Genomic DNA, 22,199 nt, shown 5'->3' on the forward strand with positions numbered 1-22,199 from the left:
ATTGCATTCAAAATTTTAAGGTTATAGCTCATTTCATTCTCGAGGTGGCCTGGGGATAGACATACAGCCAAACAAATAATAATACAGAGAGTAAAATTTTCATCAGTACGGAAGACAAAAGAGAAATTGTACCAGCCTACCGAGTGATGACGCTTAGTCAAATCCTATGGATTGAAATTTATCATCAACTTATTCATGTCTAAGTTGCATGTCAAATTTGTCAACACACGAAACTTTCTCCATATATCTTGTGGGATATACGTGTAATTTGTAATGTCACATGTTAAAAACTGTATTGAAATTGATTTATTCCCAATTTTTTCGCTGTCATCATGGTTATCCACAATATAAATGTAAAAAATGGTATCTAATTTTCAGCCAAATTCCATGGAAATTCATGCACCACCATCAAGTTTCAAATAGAATAGTCTTTACGTTATTGAGTTGTGCCGAGAGATCGGTAGAAAAAAAAGAAATTATATTTATTCAGCCCCTTGAACGGGAGGTTTCATTAACTGGACCTTTTACCTGTACGGTGAAATATTCCAACCAATTCCAGAGATCAGTAATGATCCCTAGTATTTAAGCGCTAAAATAAATCAAGTGACGTTTGGCTCATAAATGAAGGGAGAGTAAGCTATTGTGGTCACCCTCGTATTACCATTACAGCCTGGGAGGGAGGATTGTAAATCAATGGAAATCGATGGAACGTTTTGAGCATTTACTCAACACTATTAACTAATCTTCACACATGCAGAAGTTTTAACGTTATAGATAATGCAATTTTTTTTAGGTTCATCTATTTTCCCCTGACTGCTTAAGAAAGAAAAAAAATCGCTTAATATTGTTAATTAAGAGATTACTGTTGGCTTAGTTCGCAAAAAAAGTGAAATTAAATGATATAGTAATAACAAATACAAATAGGATAATAATGAAAGAGCATAGGGAGTCTTCAAGATGGCAAGCTAAGTGATTTATAATTGATTTAAAAGCAATTAAATTATACCTTTTAACTGGCTCGGTTTCTCGTCCGACTGCATGACTTCAACTTAACCATACGGAAATGGTCAATCAATCAATTATATGATGATGATGATGTTATGATATTTTTATTTTAGTTGACATGAATTACATGTATAACAATGGCCTGATTACAATAATATACATTATATACAATAAGTGTGGTATAATGGTCAGCAAAGCATTTTCAAACGTAAAAAAGCATCTCTGAAATACGAAGGGAAGGGAAATCAATAGATTTGAGAGAGTGCATGTTTTTCAAGTTTTTTAACTTATTAGAGGCTTCCGAAAATATCCGTCCGACTTATTCTGAAATGAAACAAATTTATTTAAGAAGTGTTTGATAAATAACTGTACCAACGTTAATTGTACTACCTAAATTCTTAGTAACAAAAAACAGCCCTTAACTTTCTTTGTAATTACTCCTAAAATCCTTGTACTCATCACGACAGAAACGTTTTACGATTGTCTATACTGCAGGATCTAATAAATATATCGGAACTGCTGATTGATGATGAAGTCAAATTCCTCTCAAACTGGAGTAGCAAAAATTAACAAACATCAAATGAATTGATCCGTAACTTTTTTGTTTACGGTAAAAGTAAATTTGTTTCTACCAAATTAATTTTAAAAGTCACAGATTTGATATATCCTAAATACAACCCTAATTAACCAAGTTTTAATATAGATTTATTTACCGTGTTCATGGCTGTGTTTATTCTGTCACTGTTTTTGTATAAAGCAGTAACATTTTGGTAGTAAAACTTATTAAGCAATACCAAATTAGTTTTGAATGTACTAAATAACATTAGGAAAGTATTTAAATTAATCAAGCATCTCCATTATCAAGGCTTAATACGACGGCGGTGCGATGGTTAATAATTATAGAAATTTATAAATACTGTAGTTAACCGTTACTAAATTTTTTGTGACAGCCGTTACATAAGTCTTCGTATTCTATGCAAAATTGATGTTTATAATGTAGACTAAACTCTTCTAACTGTGACAAACTGTACAGATCGAACGGAGTAGGTATGGCAAAGCGGTAAACCACGCGACAAGACACAAGCAAGTCTTGCAAGTTTGCTGACATCTGACTGTGCGACTACGGGTGATTTAGGAGGATGATTCCAATGTGCGCTGAGATTGGCTTGTAAGGATCTTATATCTATTCGAAAACTTTTATAACTTATGGTAGATTCGGATTATTTTATTACTTTATCAACTCTGTCCATCTCACTATGGACACTTGTAGGACTTGTTTACACTTATTCAACTTGTTTGTTTTTATGCTATAAATATCTTTTAGTTTTCTAATTTAAATATATAAATTATAACTAAATTGTCATTCAATAAATCACTCGCGAGAAATACTGAATTGAAAAATTAATGATTATTTCAAACACAAAATTATACGAGTTAAGTACATTTATGGTTTGCTCATGACTTTAATTAACGAGTTCTGTACACGCTGTATGCAGCGAGGTATTATGGTCGGACGAAGAGCGTTATGGAATGTGTCCAGGAATGCCGCAATATCCTGCTCTGGAGGTTCATCATACGGTAAGCGGGAACTTGGGGTGGAATAGCTCATAGGGTAGAGTACTTAGATTACGTGTTTTCTAATGTACCATGCAAATATGCTATCCTATTAACGAATAAACACACCTAAAATGAGTGATTTTAGATGGGACTAACTTGGCGGCCATTGTCATTTATTCAGTAAACTTTTGTATACGATGATCGACATATATCATAAAAGCTTATGTATTATTTAAAAATATTTTATGTCCACATTTAATTAAATTATAACAGTATAATATTTATCACGTTTTCTTCATTTATAGCATCTTGTATTTTTATGCTACCAAGACCTTAAGAATATGTTTAAAATTTATTTATATAAAAAGTCAAGTAAACTTTGCCATGTAGATTGTTTAGATTGTTACCTAGTTCACTCTTTAAATAGTCTCAGACTATATAACTAGTCTTACATTTTAATTTATATTAACATGTATTTCACATTTACCATTATTCAGTGAAAGATCTATTTAAGAAAATAGCAGTTTGTTGAAGGCATAAAAAAAGGGATTTTCAAAGAACATTCAGAAAGAAAATAAGATATAAATGCAGTAATAATCTTTTGTGAGATGAATACTATTGAAATATATATATATATATATGAAATGTTGTCTCAAGTATTAGGCTATAAGGTTGTACTATTAAATCTTTACGTCATTAAGTTTGTATATAGACTTCTGGAATGCCCTGCCGGCCACACAACCCATACATAACAGTAGTTAATGATCTGAGAGTAACTGTCAGGTCTATCATCATGTTCATCGCCTGAAAGAGATAAGGAGGTCACGGGTAGTGAGAGAGAAAGAAAGGATCCTACTTACTATTGCACTTATATAGGGTGATTGTTAATGAAAAATATAATGAGTAAGACAATACATTCCTGGCACTAGTAATACAATATAAATCAACGCAATAGCGGCGCCTAATACAATTCGCCGAGCAGTTATACTGTCACATCATATTCTGCTAATAAAAAAAAAAAAGAAAGTTCCACTCTGTTTAATATTTAATAAGATATTATTATTAATAAGAGTAGGTACTTCTTCCCTTTTTATTTCATGTACAAACTGTAAAAATGTAATACCTTTATTTATCTTTATTTGGGCCTAATTAAAATATGCTTCTAAAATATGCATTACTTTCCTACCAATCCTCATGAAATAATTTTAATAAATTATTCCGGTTTTCGAAAACGGTCTTACAGAGCTGTGATTAAAATTATATTTAAACATTAATTTAAAATATCCCAAGAGAAAATGAATTGCACGTTCTTTGGACTATATTGTCAGTCTAAGAGAAATGTAATACGTATGCAAGGAGGCTTCCATTAATTATAGCCATACATGAACCGAAAATTATATGAATTAGTAATTTAAATTAGCCTAAACTGTTAAACATAAATAAAAAAAAATTAATACTTATACTTTTACCTTTGCTTATTACCTAGAGTAGTGCAATTTTTAACTTTTCTCACACCAACATTACTCCTTTAGAAAAGTTTTATTAATATGCAACTCGGGCTATGCTTGTACTTTAATATTTTCAAAGAGTTTTAGTGTACCATGCCCGAGATTATTGAGTTTATCATAACGTATTAAATACGAATGTATTCATTTTAGTTTTAAATAATCTGCGTATATCAAACGGGCTCGTGATTTCGTGTGAGGAGAAAACGTACACAAAAACATAACGTGTACTTTTGTCCTTGTAACTTACGCTCGTATACTTATTTCCTTGTAAAAATGCAAAAAATACATTATATAATAAATACAAATAATTGAAGTCAAATGCATATCCAGTTGAAATTGAGGTACTTGCTAAATAATTGAAAACGTTTAAAAGAGGGTTTTGGCTATTTTGTTGTCGTTATCCGAGAAAAAGAACGAGACCAGTAATTCAATCAGAATTCAATTTAAGCCAGAAAAGTTTTTGGATTGAGATGTAGGACGCTACAAGTCAATCTCGGCAAGCTGCTGGTGAGATTGCGTTCCTAAAACTCTCTTAGTGTGTTGTTATTTGCTTGCATAACTTGTTTTGTTACTGTCTGCTATGTGTGGCCTGCAAATGCAAGTTTTTACATTGCCTAAGGCTTAGAAATTTCAAATTAATACTAAGAAAAACAAAAGTTTTGCGTCGTTTTCCTTTTGTAACTGATAGTTGAATTATTAATAATATCAGAGAGGTAAGTACAGTTTTCTCATAATGTTGTAGAATATCTTTCTCGTATACCTGTCTGTCGTTCTATCTGTAAATAATAAATAAGCTATAGACTTGAAATTTTTTATTAAATCTCAGTGAAGCCTAGTTTGTTAATGATGGGCAATCAAAGTAATTCAGAATTAATAGTAGATATTCACCCATTTCTTGGAAAAAAATATCGAAATAAAAATTGTTAAGGTATGACCTTATAGAGAACGTTTCTCTCATTTGTTAGTTGAATAAATTTATGAGCTGGATGATTTCTCAGTCAAGTAGCTTTATCGACCAGACAACTATTTTATCCCCAACTACGTAGCTAGCCGGTCCATTATCTCTGAGTAGAGTCAGTAGCTCCACTTTCGCCGGTTTATGTGTGATAAATAAGTTAGTAGCCACTTTATCTTCAGGGACATTACCAGAATTGCAACTCTTCCTTACTGGGTTTTATGTTAGAAGGGGCGATAGTTCCACATTAATTGGGGGCGTAAATAATTATGCATTTTAAGTAAGGTAAATCAGGTGTCCAAAATACCTATAAGTCTCCAGTTTGTAATCAAACAACCAATCTTAAATATATCGTAATTTTATCAGTTTATAGCCTATTTGTAAAGCGTTTATTATATGATTAGGAACTGCTGGAAAGGAACGATCTTGAGATTTATGCCACTATGTTAGCTCTAAACCATTTTTAATTTCTTAATTATGGCCGTAAATATTTTTGCCGTTAAATTATATGTTTAAATTAGCTTTTTATCAGAATTACATATTGTGTTTATAATATTTCTGGTCAATTTGCTATAAAATTGAAAAAAAAAACAAAAAAACAAACAGTAGTATCAATATTTGAAAACCATACTATCTTGAAGATTGGGCTATTCTGATCAAAAGCTATTGTATTTCGTAAAATTTCTCCAGGTAGTATATTTTAAAGCATGAAGAAAGGTCTGAAAGTGAAGTGACATCAAGAGGTTAGAGCCGACAGGCACTTGGGTGCACACGTTTCCTTCTAATGTCATGTGCTGTACTAATTAAGGCTCTGACAGAATTAGTAATGTCCTCATTATAAGTTATAACGATCTGTTACTGCCAATACATTTGTATTTTATTAATTAGGGAAAGTACAAAACTTCTGGTCATTATATAAAAACCTAGGGACAACTCTACATCAGAGGTTTAGTTGAGAAACGCCTGAAACGACTGAAAATAAACATGGTTGGTAATATTTTAAATACATTGTATAAACTATATTATATTGTACTTAATTATTAAAATATTTGTCTTTGTCTGTAATATTTAAAAGCTTTAAAGCCAGTGTTTTGTGTGTAATATTTGATTTATGGATTGAGTAGTTAAATGGAGTAGTACTGAGTAGATCCCGTAGTATCCAGTATATTTATCCTAATATTTTTAATGGCAATAGTTGATACTTTAATACTATTTCTTATAATCCGGGATCTCATACTTAATTTAAGCTGGTTATATGAAGTACTCCACTTCGTTCTAAATGCTGCACTATTTTTGGTGGAAGTCAACACAGAAGAGTAACAAATCGATAAATTTTATCATAGCACACACTTTCACTTTTCATCTTCAAACTTTAAAAGCAAGTCGTTAAAATCTTCAATAATAGTTATATCGGCATTAACGAACAAGAAAAAGAGACTGCACGTGGTTATTATCGTTCAAATACAATGCAATGCAATAATAAAAATTGGCTCTAACCGACAGAACTATTACTAAAAACAGGACGTTCTAGATCCTAGATTAAGCTTGTCATAATGTATGTTTCTTGTTTCCAGTGTAAGGAGACTAACAATTGCAAACCGACGAAGCAAACAGGAATGAATTGAGCGCTGCGGTCTATATGCTCGATGTTAGATTCTATAGTAAATAAGGACATAACACACAGGCAAATTCTTGGAAAAAGATCACACTGGTTGAGCAACTAAGTTATAAAGATTATATCGCAACCGATGATGCTGTTTTGATTCAGAGAGTGACAACAGCAGAACACTCGTGTTTTGATTGCATCTTTTTCGTAAACAATTCAATACTTGAACCACAATTGTGCGTAAATAATGTTGAATGAATGTTTATCATTTTCAATCTAAAGCTAAACAGATTTTTCATTGTTAGATTCACTACACTATATGTGTCATGGAACTTGAATAAAAAACTTTTACCTTCGCTGACGTGATTGGGTTTGTTGTGTCCAGCACAATATACTGTGAAATAGAGAAATCTGCCTCAACCTGGAACGAAACAGATTTTAATTTGATTTATGACATTTTTACGTGTTATACGTGCTTCATGCTATCTATTGTTATTGCATTTTAGTTCACCTGAAAGATATTATGTTCTACATTATCATATAGAAGTACAAATCGTCTTTGAGAGTACTTTCATGCTTTAAAATGACGATAAGTATTATCACATAGAGAAGCAGTATCAGACGAAGATGAACTTGTCGAGGAATTTCCAGTGAGAGGGAAAATAGAATTGGTTTTATTCTTGGCTAAGTTTTTTTTTTTCAGATCTTGTTTTTAACAATCGAAAATTATTTGCTCACTTGAACTCTCACTATCACGCAATAACAAAAACTAGAACGATTAAGGTTCCCAACGATAGGTTAAATGGAGAATCGTTATTTTTAAAGGACCAAATTGAATTCTTTGTTATATTCTATTAAGAACTGCCTAGAGTTCGTTTATAATTTTAAAATATGCTATGAATTTTGAATTGTATAAAAAATTATATATTAAACTTATTATTGTGCTTTGTCGACTGCATTACTGCCATTTTAATAAATGACATTTTTATTGTTATGATCATTTTCCAAAAATCTAAAATTACGTATTTTATTCTTTTTTCTGCTAGTAATAGTACCTAAAATATTTAAGTTAATAATTCAAGTTATAGTAACTTTAAAATAAGAGAACACCATGGTAATCATAATAGCATTCAATCGCCATAATACTAGGATGATATTTCAGTAATTGAACCACTGTCATGGTAGTTGAGTGGTCAGCTTCTCACCCCAGAGACATCTCACAGTTTGGAGTTTGTATCGCGGATTGAGCAGTGAATTTTTACTGGATAAGAAATAAATAATCATGGGCATTACTTGTAGTAATCTGATGATAGCTGTCAGAAAAAACATTTAGCCATTAAATAAAAACAACCCATTAAATATCTTTTAACAAAACTGAATGGAATAGGCAATGATATGGAAGCCCTACGAAAGATTAATGAATGCTAACGAGTTAGCTTTGAAATGAGAATTGTCGTTAGAAAAAAGAAATTTTCTGCGAAGTGAATCACGCAAAACGTTCTTCCAGCGATGTAAGCAATCCTGGATTGGTGGTTCGCGGTTCATTAGTGTGAAATGAAATGACTAACAATTTGCAATTAGGGAGGTGGGGTCCTTGATTCATATTAATGGTCTGGTGCGATTTTATGGTTTAAGAAGTCACAATAAAATATTTCTTCTTCAGGATAAACTATTATTATTGTTGACAAATTTTACTTAGCAAATTATAGCCATTTAACAATTAAATCTTGAACACACACACACACACACACACACACACACACACACACACACACACACACACACACACACACACACACACACAGCATGGGGATTTATGATTTATTTTATATTTATGTATTACTGGCTACTAAACGATGATCTCAGTTCAGTCAATATTATACTAATTGTCTCTAAAATTACTTCTTGAGACGAAGTCTTATTATGTTTGAAAGGTCATAGTTTTGGGTCTGTAAGGATACAGAATCGAGTGCTAAGGTTAACGTACCGGGTGAGGCAGACCACCCGTGCAGTATGTATAACGGGAGAACGGTTTGGTGTATTGACAAACAAAAAGTGAATAAGTTCGTTTTAACAAGGGCTTTAAAATGATGTGTCATATTATGTCGTTAATTTCGTTTCCATATCTTGGAAATGATGGTTTCATTATAAAAACCTGATAAGATTTTGACCAAATAAAAATTAATATTGGTGATATTATAAAGTTCATTATAATTCTTAAAGTACTTCACTTAGTATTTTTCATCCGTTATAATTCAGCCTGGTTATAGGGTTACAGATAATAGTATTTAGCGTTTGCTGGTATTTAAATATGTGGTCTAGTAGTATATTTAAATCATATACTGGGAAAGAACTATGATTCATGTTAACTTAGCATCGGTGAGTTAAGGCCTCCACGACTTGAGGGTAGAATTATAGGGGAGAATTGCAGATGTGGGAGGGATATTTGTAGGCCTGTATCGTAAAAAGTGAGTTTGTGGCCAATTAGTATGAGTGTCTCCCCTTACTTCCCTTCCCAACACGCCTGTCACGTCCACAGATCCGAGACGTAAAGATGACAAACGCTACTTAAAAAAATGTCGTTAAAGCACTTGTCAGCGAATTTAACATCTGAACTCTTCACTGGGTTATTTACAATCCCCCTTACGCAATCCTGTAACCACATTTCAATATTTTTATTGTGATTTCCTCTCGTAAATTGGCATACATGAACTTATATTAATTATTTTGTCATTTTTACATATGTTTTCATAGAGTTCGTAATTAGTGCTTGAAAGATTGTTATATTTATATTTTAAATTTTTAGCTGCTCTTTTATTAGATTAATGGTTTAAATTTATTTCATCTACCTTCCCCAGACAAAGAAGAAATTAGATTGTTTAATTTTCTAGCTACTATAGTGAAAAGCTATTTCAATTTACTCAAAAATACGGTTCAAATTACAGAGATGCAGTGAAACTTAGAAAAATATAACGTTTCCTAATAAATAAGTACATACATTCTTATGATTTTCTTAGTCTTCATAATGATTTGCTTCTGAGAGTTTGTCTCATCCATAGCAACAGTGGAGAGCCGTCTGACAGGCATTCTCAGGAGGCTTAAATAAAGCCTTGCTGACGTCTTATGTCCTACACATCCTTTCTAAATTTACACTGTGATCTTCTTGAACATAACTTTACGATTATTAAGCTATAGTACACAATTAATATAGTCTCGTACAATTATTTTTACCTAACATTTTTAATAATTGGTAGGATATGTTGAAATTTGTGGCAATAAAATACATTTGAAAATTGGAATTAAAAAAGGGGAAGTAATACCATTAATACTCATGATAGTTTTACATATTTGCCATCTACTCGTATACACAGAGTGACGCCACGATTGACGAATGGCGGTGTATGACTGATACACAGGTAAGTCAAGATGGCTCGGCGTGGCAACAAAGTAAAACATTTACCACCGCAGCAAGGCTATTTGTTCAGCGAGAACTTATATACGAGTATGTATGTGTGGACAGGGTCGTGTTAACATGGATGTTTGATGTGGTACAAAACTTGTGGTCACCCGACATTTATTTAATAAAGAACCCCAATTTACTTGTTTCCCGTTAAAGTTTTGTGTCTCGACAGTTTTTATTGCGTTTTCAACCAAAAACAAATTGGTGTGGGAAACACACCTGGGGTTAATGGTTTACAGTTGCCGGTGCCGCTGGAACTGTTACAATGCATGTTTTATTCCTCTGGAAAGGTTGTTACTATCCTTCATATATATACTTTGAGTTCTTAGAGTGTCGAAAACTAGTAACCATTGTAGTAACTATTGGAAGCAATTTAATTTAATTCATGATTTTAAGATGTACAAAAACATATTGATGATCTAAAACAACAAAGTTTTAAACTTATTTACATAACAACTTATAAGTACTTGCAGTCGTTGATATGGGAAAATTGTATTACCTCTTTGTATGTTGTAAAGAAGAATGGTTATATTACCGAATATCTACTAAAAAGTGAATACATGGCTAAGCAATTCAGAGCCAAGGCTTCTTATCTCAAACGCTTCATCCTGGTAAATCACCAATGTACATATACAACGTTGTTTTAGTTATTTTATCGTCCCTTGTTTGTCTCCCAATAGAAAATGTTAAAACCAAGGTTTTTCATGTATCTTATTGTACTGTACGAATATCACCAATGTTATCCAAAATATTTTCAAAGATAAAACAATCCTTTATATTATTTGTCTTTATAATTGCTTTTGGAATTGTCTGTATTTATTATAACACGAACCTTTGCCCCTGTCTCTATTTCAGGAGCAATGAAATACCAAAATTGCTGATTAATGACGAAAAATACATTCTTGAACTACTACAAAATTTACAAATAAAAAAACCTGAAACTAAAAGTTCAATAAGTTTGTGATCTTTGTTTACATAAAAAATGAATTTATATACAAGCCAAATAATTTCACCAGGCATACCTAATTAATAAGAAATTTCTAACTTAACTATTTGGCCTCGAAGCTTTTATAATATACCTTAAACACAAAAACTCATATTTACAGAAGTACATAATTTTACTTAGATGATATCAGCATACTAATGTATTATTTATGAAGTAAAATTGATTAGCTTACTACTACTAGATTAGTTTAAACTATCATAAATTAAATCAGAGTAATACTTTGGTTTGCTAGTTATTCTATTTTCTGTACGTAAACGTCTCGACGTGGTGTTATATTTATTATGAGTCAAGAAAATTCTTTAATTGAACCTAAGTTTAAACGCCCTTGTGTAACAACCTTGTTTTCTCTTGTTCTCGGAAACCAGACAAGTACTTCAAAATTTGTTGTTTATAATGTAGACCGAACTTTCAAGAACTTTACAGATCGAACGCAGCAACTATAGCAAAGCGGTAAACCACGCGACAAGAGACAAGCAAGTCTTGCAAGTTTGCTAACTTCTGAGTGAGCGAGCGCGGGTTATTTAGGTAAACGATTCCTCTATGCGCTGAGATTAGCTTGTACTGCCAGTATTTCTATTTGAAAACTTTTATAACTTATGGTGGATTCGAATTGTTTTATTACTTTATCAACTCTTCCTAAACTCAATAAAGGCTCTTTGGGCATTTGTTTAAATTCCTTCACCTCCTGTTTTTCCTTTTATAAAAATCTTTAATATATTACTTACATTAAGTAAATAGTAACAGAAAATTAGCTCAATAAATAGCTCCATTATTTACAAAAAAATCACTCAATTAGTATTGAATTTAAAAAATCATACGAAAGAAAAACATTTGTGCTTTGATCATAACTTTAATAAATGAAATGCTAGTACACTTTGTATATACCGGGATATTGTAATCCGATGAAGAGTAGTATGGAGTGTGTCCAGGAATGCCGTAATATACTGTACGGAAGATTTATCATATGGATTGCGGGGACCTGGGATGAAATAGCTCATATAAGAAAGGGTTCTTATATTCCCTATTTTATAATATATTCTATAAGAATAGACACATAATTAGCGATTTTAGATGGAAAAAAATGGCAATGTTTTAAAAATATGCAATGAATTTATTTTACGGCGATCGTCTCATACTTAACAATTTCTGATGGAATTTCTTTTTAGACTTTTTGGCCAAATTTAAATTTAATTTTAACAATATAAAAATGTATTTATTTCTCAAATAGTTCTCATATTTTAAATTATTTCATCGTGTAAATTTACGCTACCTAGACTTATCTTTGTTTTGTAAATCAAGGTAACTTAATGCTTTACATTAAATATACTCTACAAGCATCAGACTATATGGTTAGTCATACCTTTTAAATGGTATTTACTTGTATTTCCTATTATTCAATAAAAACATAAATGATAACACATAACCTATAGTACTTTGCCGAAGGCATAACAGCATTGAAAGAAAAACATTTTTTTTAAACAGATTACAATTTTATGATAAACTTTTATGAACTATGTTAAACGATTAAATTTTTAACAATCGCTGTATTTCAAAGTGATCTAGCCTATAAAGTTACAAGCACTATTAAAGTCGTACGTCAGTAAGTATATAGTTAGGCTTCTGTAACAACCTACCGGCCACACAACCCTTACGCAAGCCCAGTTAATGACCTGAGAGTAACTGTCAGGCCTGCCTTCATGTTCACTCCCTGGAAGAGATAAGGAGGTCAGGGATAGTGGCAGAGAAAAAAAGGTCCCTTGACATTTTTTTGATTGTACAGTGATTCCAGTGATTCATAAAAAATATAATCATCATGTCATGTGTAATTCTGGTATTCATAATGCAATACAAATTTGTGTGTCTATAACGGCGCAGCGGTTACTCCAACCGACTGAAGAAGAACGCAGTATCTCATATTCTGCTGATTGATAACGAATGAAAAGAATGTTTGTTTCTGTGAAGTGTTTGATTTGATCCCACATAAGTAAGTTTTAGAGAATTTGCTTGTTACTTAAAAAGAAGTTAAATTTTTCGGGATTTATAAAATCGATTTTTGCACAACTGGTTAAAAAAATATATTTTCGAAACCAGCTACTTAATGTTATTTCATGAATTAGTTTTTGTACGAACATGATATGACTATTAGTATTGCAGAAATATCTTTCAATAATCTTAGCAGTCTCTTATTGAATTATTAAATATTTTCTGTATTATTATTTTAATTCCATATAAATGGTATGCCTCTCGACGCTTAATTATATTCAAGATATTGCGTAGAGATTTTAGTAAATTTAAAATTAAATTTCGAACTATTGAAAGTAGTTGAGTTATCAAGAAAATTTCATAATTTTGAATTTCAGGATTTTGGTCCTTACATTGATGTTTTTTTGTAAAAACCTCTTTGTTTTGTATTGTCAAAATTGCAACTAAACTAAAAACCTAAAATAAAATAATAAACTATTCCAAACATAAATGAAGTCGTGATTTTGTATATTCTTTTAAATAATAACTGAAATAACATTATCATGGAATTTTGCTAAGTAAGGAGAGTGGACATGTATCGTATTATAAATCTAACAGCTAAACTATAATTTAGAATTGCAATAAAAAAAATTAAGAAATCATATTTTATTATAGTTGACAAGTTATTTGTATGACAAAGGCTAATTACAATAATATAAGTTATGTACAATAAATACACAATAATGGTGAAAAATATAACACCAACTTCATATAAAAATAAAACACGTCTGAAAAATAACAAAGATAACATATTAAATGGTAAAGCAGGCCAAGTACTCGCCAACTGAGTAGAAGCATCCCTGAACTAAATGCTTACTTAATATTTTTTGAACTGAGCCTTTTCTTCAATATTTTGGAAATTTTAATAAATTTTCCAAAAAAATCTGGGCTCCGATTTTTTGTGGCAGACCACCAGCCAGAGCCGAGTGACGTTGGACTGTTTGTGGTGTAAAGCAGCGCCATCTATTACATTTATAATATAAACAGAGTAATAAACAAACTATTGGAAAAAAATATGTCATTACATTTTAGTGACCTGAAAATTTAAACTGACAAGGTAAATATGCTAAGAATTGTGCGAAGATTTTTAAATCACTGCCAGAACTTGATATGCGAGTGCGTGAAATATCTGCAAGAACAGTTTATATTTAATCGGAGTAATTATTTCTGGGGCTAGTGTGAAACACAAAACTTAATGATTCCCAATCACCATGAAAATATACGAACTATGAGTGGATGATAGTTTTACATGTGAATATCACTTTTGATAGTATTTACCAATCTTATGAAAATAAAAGTTGAAAAACGAGACATCCACAATGTGAACTTTGTAAATGATGATTACTCCGAAAGAAATCCAAGACATCAATGTCTTAAGGTTATTGTTGTTGTTATAATATTGGAACATTTACTAATAGAGACAAGAAGATAGCTTGAATAGCCATGGTGCATTGCAAATCAGATGATGTCATCATGCACTTAGAGTAATAAGAGTCCTGTGACTTGCAAGATGTATTTATAGAATAAAATATGGCGTTGCGCTATTATCTGAATCAATTTATACATCTTAATTTCAATTAAACTACTCTATAATAATTATCTGTAATAATAATACTAACTATTATTTTACGGACTTGGAAAAAATTATATTTGTTTACTGTATTACATTTATCACTCAATTTGACGAATAAACTTCTGTGTTACATGTAACGCTATCATAAATAATTTTTTAATACATTAGAAAAATACGCTCAAAAGCAAACCTCATCGTTTTATTAAAGATAACGAATCGTTGGAAGTACTCCAGAGGCAATAAAATCGGTAAATTGCTCTATTCCCTGTTTCAATATTGGAACACGACTTTAAAACTGATATCTGTATCTCTTGAATTTATGTGACCACTCCCATTCTACACACATCCCTAGTACACACCTCACTTCCGTATAGTATTTAAAATAAAATGTTGACTACTATTATTCAAATATGAGAGGAAAAACTGGAGATACGTTCTTTTGATCTCAAAGAAATTCAGTCTTGTTCATTATTACGCAGATAGGGTTCAATTGATAACTAGGGAGTCGGTGTAAATGGAATGCGATGGGGATCAATGGAATCTTCTATTCAGTTAAGATATCATGGCCGAACGTTATAAGTCAGACAGGAAGTGTGGATTACGTTTTGAAAATTGCTTGTACTGTCGAATTTAAATTCCAATTCGTCTGAAACGGATATGGATATTGGAATATATTGCAGTGATCATGATTTATTTTCAAGAGGGTTCATTATGACATTTATAAAGGATAGACCGAGGCCCTGAAGGTATAGCGCAGGTAGGTATAACGTACCTGTTATTTAATAGGATATTGCGTTCAAAGCCGCGGGAAACGGCTAGTATTGCTATATAGACAATAATCAATCTTCACGTCACAACTTAAGGTTATGTGGAAAAATATGCAGCCATTAAACATATAAACTTAAACCAGTGTTACAAGATATGGATCATGGAGTAGAACTCGTAATGTATCAATATAATATAAAACTAGACGCAAGTATGAACCAGGTGATGGGGTTATGGCCTGATTAGCTACATAAGTGCTAGTGTAAAATACCTACAAACGGTAATATAACACAAACAGCTTCTTACAGGTAATAAAACCAAATAACTTAAATAGCCAATTCAAAGTTTATTCTTTAGTTAAAGTTTGTTATTGACGATGGTTGATTTAGTAAGATAACAGGATCTCGGACACTTGTCATCGCTAAGTATTAGCATAGTAGAAAACTTTTCTTCACGTTAAAACAAAACTAATTAATATCAGATAACGTAAACAAATAGTCGTGCAAACCGTAACACGACTAATGGTATATATAATATATCTTGATATATATAATTACCTAAAGGAACTGAACTCCTTGCAGCCGTTACGTTGTTACATAAAAACGTCGCATTGTCTCTTCGCCTCGGAATCCATTCAAAAACTCCAAAATTTGTTGTTTATAATATAAACCGAACTCTTCATTCATGCATTTTACCGATCAAATGGTAAACCTCGGGGCAAGAAACAAGCGCTGAAGTTGACTTGTAGCGCTCGTGAACCTCCTCGAAAACTTTTCTAATTTATGGTGGATTCGGATTGTTTTATTACTAACAATCTAAACATGGACATATTGGAACTTATTTAATTTTTTTCAAGATGTGTTTTAGTTGATTAAAATTTTTTAATTTATTACTATAAAAAGTAACTGATAACCCATCAGTTATTGAATAATTCACCAATATATAAATACATTTTTATTTGAGGAATCTGTATTTTACGAAATTCAGATCAAATTATATGAGTTTTGCGATAAATGAACAAATTCTACTTTTATTTTACAACTCTTTTCAATCTCTCTTTAGATACAAGTACAAAATTGTACTAGTTAAGAACATTTACGGTATGTTCATGACTTTAATTAACAAATCCAGTACGCGTTTCATGCAGCTAGGTATTATGGTCAGACAAAGAGCATTATTGGATTTGTATAGGAATGCCGCATTCTGTTCTAAAGGTTTATCATAAGGTATGCGGGATTCTGGAACGAAATAGTTCATAGAGGAAGGGTGCTTAGATTCCGTATTTCCTTATGCGCTGCACATACTACTTACGATTAAACACACATCATTAGCGATTTTAGATGGCAGTACCTTGGCGGGCAATGTAATTTTAATAAGCACTACTTTTTATGAGCTGTGCGGAAATCAACACTCATTACAAGAATTAAATGATATATTCCTTTTTAAAGTTTTGGAAAGATGTATAAAACGTTCTAATCAAATCTAAGCAAGTAAATTTCTTATATTCTTCACTTATGGTATCTTGTAAATTTATGCTACCAAGAATGAGACAAGGTAAGGTAATTCATTGAAGGAGAAGCTCTTCTTACTAGAGAAGAAAGTTATTTTCCACTATTTTATTTAAATAAAAACACCAAATTTAAAACACAATGTTCAATAATTTTAAATTTCAAATTAAAATAATAGAAAATAAATTGAGATATATTTATCGATCAAGCTAAGAGAACTTGTTCATCTAGTTCGATGTACATTATATGTACAATACTATATAACATCCACAATCCTAAAAATATATGTGGTAGTCACGTTTTAAACAAAATTACATTTTAATTTGATTGATTTATGAATATTCAGTGCAAAAATTATTTCAATAATGCGCAATTGATAGTAATCTGTCGAATGCATAACAAAAGTGATATTGAAGAGAGCATAAGTGTGAGAAAGAAAAATAAATACAAATTTAATAATAATCTTTTGCAAGCTATTCTAAGCACTTCGATATAAAGAATCGATGTAATATTTCACAATAAAATGCTAGTTGCACTACTATAGTCACACTTTTGTAAGTTCTTAGATATATTGTAGCAACGTCCTGCCAGCCACAAATCCCATACATGAGTATAGTTAATGAATTGAGAGTAACTGACAGATAGGCCATCGTGTTCAACCATTAGAAGAGATAAGGAGGTCAGGGAAAGTTAGAGAGTAAGAAAGGTCCCTTGGGAAAATTGATTATTTACATAGTGATTGATAAAAATATAATAACTATGACATGTAATTTTGGTAATTGTAATAAAATACATGAGGTAATAACGACGCCTACTCCAGCCAAATGAATAGCAACACTCATCGCGTTTTCTTAACGAATGAACAGAACTTTCCACCTTGTTAAGTGATGAGTAGTTTTAAATTTCACAAATAGAGCTTCCTTAAAATGTAGATTTTCACTTGCGATTTAAATATGGCTTGTTTAAAAAAAATGTTTTATTTTTTTATGAAAATTCTTTTGTGGCATATCTGTTTTTAAATCCTACTATCAGAATTTTAATTCTTAAGGCAAATTTTTGTAATGATGTATTAACATTAATTGATGTCATATTTTATTTAGTATTCAATATAGTTAAACAATCCTGGCAGCTCTCTTACTGATTTATGGAATTTTATTTTTTATATTATCGGTTTTATCTTATAGCATGTTTTATTTATAATTGTACATTCAACTTTCAAAGTTATAAGTATTAAGGTCAGTGTGCCAATGCATTTGCAAGACCCTGCAAGACCTCGGCTTTTTATATGCAAGTGCATGGAATTCTTAAGCGATCAATTACTATTTAATTGCACTTATGTTATTTCTGGATTTTTTAGAGAAAAACAAAATGAAATAGGTCATTATTTTGAAATAACGTCCCTGAGTAAGAGTTCTAGGTGTGTAATTTCCTATCGTAAATACGAATCTTTCATTCATACATTTTTTGTAAAGCTTCAATCCGTAATGCCTTATTTTATAATATGTAAACACACTTAAAATTATTTTTTTATAATCCTTAGATTGCCATACCGTAAGTCAGGTATGGGAAAATCAGAGTGTAATATACTGTAAGAAGAACGCAGGTGTGTGTGAAGTGTGCAAGTTTAAGCAGTGAAAAATTCCAGAACACATCCTCCGTGCTATACTGTTTATATGTGAGGAAAAACTCAAAGTCCTGTTAATAGACAAACCCAGGAAATTAACATTTTGTTCAGAAACGAGCCCCACTTCATCAACTCAAAAACCGAGACGGTTGTCTTTGGACCTGATTATAAAATGCACCAACAATCTCTTTTACTTTCCTACCTCTCCTTGTGGAATAATATTTTGCCTGAATTAAAAAACGGTATCTTACAGAAATACATACAACCATCATTTTATTAAAAAAAAAAAAAAAATATTAGGCCGAAAATCGATTACCCTGCCGTTATGATTGAAACGTGATTCGGATCCATGGAGGTTTCTATTCACTAAAAGCTCTGTAGGAATAAAATAGGATATGAATGATATTTTTAAAGTAGCCTGAAGTGTCTAGCTTCAGTAAAAATACTTATAACTCTAACTTGATATATAGTTCATGGCAGTGCAGTATTAATTTTTATCATTCAGAAACCTATACGTCTTAGGAATTTTATTAATATATAACTCATTTTAGTTTTTGCAGAGACTCGTCGTGAAACTGCTGATATTTTAAAAATCCCCATAACCTATAACACACACACAAATGCATATGAGGATTAAATTATGTTCGTATATCACACGGGCTAGAGATTCAGTGTAGCGTGAAAACATACTTACAGAACTACATGATTTAATTTAGGCAAGTATACAACTAAGATAATACATATTATTCAATAAATAGAAGTAATTGAAACCAATCTCATTTTTAGTTGAAATTGAAGTAAGTTCCAAATAATTGAAATCGTTTAAAGGACAGTTTAATTTGGACATTTTGTTGCAGTTATCCGAGAAAAGGACCGAGAGCAGTAATTCAATCAGAATTCAATTTAAGCCGGAAAAGTTTTTGGGTTGAAATGTAGGGCGCTACAAGGCAATCCCATCAAGTTGCTGGCGAGACTGCATTCTTACTGTGTTCTTTCCTTGCATGTCTTGTTTTGTTATTGTCTGATAGTACCACATTATATTTGTGTCCTTGAACAGCCACTAAAAGAAGCAATGGACTTCAAAAATGTCTTCAATCGTAAACCGGCAGTTCGTGAATATTTAAAAAATAAAGTAAAATCGTTATAACATAAATAGTTAAATAAAACTAAAACGAATATTCACTTCGTGTTTCTATTCAACCAAGTATTCTATTTCGTTTAATATCACCTCGTTTATGCAACTTATACTAATAGTACGGTGTAATTAGACCTAAACCTCAACATCCAAAGTAAAAGTTTTCCTCCAACACCAAATTGCTCTACATAGTCCCCTTATTCTATGGTAAAAAGTTACACCATTTTGAGCGTCGGGTTTGGGGGTGAGGGGGGGAATTTGAAAAATCACTAGTTTTTTTAGTTTTTCGTAAATATTTCAAAAACTAAGCGGTTTATCCTAAACATTGTTATATACAAAAATGTTCTACGTTAAATTGTAAATAAGAATGGTCCTTTTCATAATCACTCTAAATTGTACGGTTCAAGAGTTACAGACGGTGTAAATGTTAACTTTTTGTAATTTTGATAATTTTTTAAAAAAATAAGCTTCGTAAAAGAATGTTGCTATTTCAGTGGCTGGTGATATGTTAGTGATAAGCCCTTGAAGGAACGACAACCTCACCACCTTATCAAGGGGCACTCTTTTTTAAGGGAAAAGAGGCTTCCACAGGCCTAGGCCATATAAACCTGTGGTACGGAGAAACCGACCCTGAACTTTCTACGAACATTGCAACATAAATTCACTTCTTAAGCATAAACATCTTTCAAATTTGGAATGTTCAATGTCTTTATTAACTTCACTCATCCTCCAGCACATTATCCTCCTCCTCTAGCTCGTCGTCTAAGATGTTATTATTGTCCATGTTATCACATGCTTGGCCTGAGCAATTGCTGCATATGCTAGTGCAGTTTAGACCACTCCTTCTGCATTCACAATTACGAACGCATTCATCTTTGCAAGTACACATTATAAGGGACAGTAATTCCTGGGGGGCTGCGGGACGTGCTGTTGTAATTGGTGTCAGGTGGTCGCCAATCTTCTTCCAACCCCACTCGAGAGGATCCTTATCTTCATTCAGCCACTGTTGTACCTGGTGGTAGATCCTAAATGAATGCTGTCTGGACGCTCTTGAAGTGGGGGGTAGTGCATCCAACTTCAGTAATGCATGTATAGGCTGCTTTGCAATCGCTTTCAAGTAGGACTGGTAGCGGAGACAATCTAGATCTTCAGTGTTCTTGGCTCCAAACATTAAAAATAGGAAGTAATTTCCTGCATCAGCCACTGCACTGGGGTCGGCTTTGGGGTTGTTGAAGACCAGAAGTTTTTCACGAAGAACGTTGTAGGCTTGAACTTTCCTATAAGGTGCAATTTTTCCCTTCTTATAGACAGCAGACACAGTGTCACATCCTGTGAAGGCGTATGTAACCAGAAGTACATCTTTCATATCCCCAATGCCTTGCTGAATGTCAGAAATAATGTACACTTTTTCCTGGTGATTTCCTTTTTTAGGTAGGACCATTTTCAGTTTATTCCCTGAAGGTGCGTGGACAGTCAACAGTACTAACAAGTCCGTGTCATCACCAATAACACACGTTTGAACATCTTTCTTCGCTTCATCAATAGCTGTTAAGACTACTAATAGGTCAGCATCACCCGATGCTTGAAGAACTGTGCAACCACATTGTTGCAAGTGCGATGAAAGGAGGGTTATTAGACCCATCTTGTTTTTAGCACTAGCTAAAAATTCATTTTGATTTATGTTGACATGGATTGAGTCTTCTACTTTGACCACAATGTTGGAACGTGATCTTCGTAGGTGTTCTTGATCCTTTGTGTTACTTCGTTCGTAACCATCAAAAACAACAGTCGCTTTTCCATAATGAGTACATACGTAATCACTATATTGCTCGCAAATCTGTTTAAATGTAGCAGGCTGTTGCCAGACAACACGATGTAGGAGGTGGCCTCTGTCAATTATATAGGACACTTTCACTGGGTCATCGATGTTTGATGATTCTTTTGAATCTGAAACCAAAACCGTCACCATTGATGATTTTTTCCCCTTCCTCATCAAGCCAGATTCGTCAAACAGTGATAGAGGATATGCACAGAGTTCAAACTGAAAAATTTCCTCTAATCTCTCATTACACCTTACTGTACACACCATCCGATGTAAGAGAGTGTTAGGATTTACACATACCATGTCGTTGTTAATTTTCACCGACTTCTTTATAGAGGCTAGAGACTTGACAGCAAACTTTCTTTTCATGTGTATTTCTTTAAATGTTTTGTTTTCAATAGCTTTGATGGATATGGCTCCTATTTCAAATGCTTTATCGCAGTTTACAGTTTCATCACCTATAACCCCTGTTGACAAGGAAGAGAGTTCAGGTGATTTAGAGAACGGATTATGTTCTTCAATCCAAGAAATGAAGGTTTGCAAGTCCTTACTGTTTCTTTTTTGCCTTGCATCTCGTAGCTCCACGTGCTGCTCTGAAGAGAGGCTGCGAACACCTGCAAACTCTTCCATTGCTTCGCACACCCGAGAACAAG

The 22,199-nt window shown here is 32.2% G+C and overlaps 1 protein-coding gene across 2 annotated transcripts in view; it reads right to left on the minus strand.

Annotated features, from left to right (window-relative positions):
* LOC124357560 (netrin receptor UNC5C-like) overlaps nt 1-22,199 on the minus strand; it is a 195,376-nt gene that overhangs the window by 117,855 nt on the left and 55,322 nt on the right. Inside the window, exon 2 of one of the 2 annotated variants that reach the window (XM_046809476.1) lies at nt 6,984-7,052. The exons of the other annotated variant lie outside the window; for it this stretch is intronic. The gene's annotated coding sequence lies outside the window, so the exon portion shown is untranslated. The remainder of the gene's footprint in view (nt 1-6,983; nt 7,053-22,199) is intronic. 2 annotated transcript variants of the gene reach the window in all.

This window comes from Homalodisca vitripennis, chromosome 3, assembly GCF_021130785.1.
Source record: "Homalodisca vitripennis isolate AUS2020 chromosome 3, UT_GWSS_2.1, whole genome shotgun sequence".
Classification (NCBI taxonomy): domain Eukaryota; kingdom Metazoa; phylum Arthropoda; class Insecta; order Hemiptera; family Cicadellidae; genus Homalodisca; species Homalodisca vitripennis.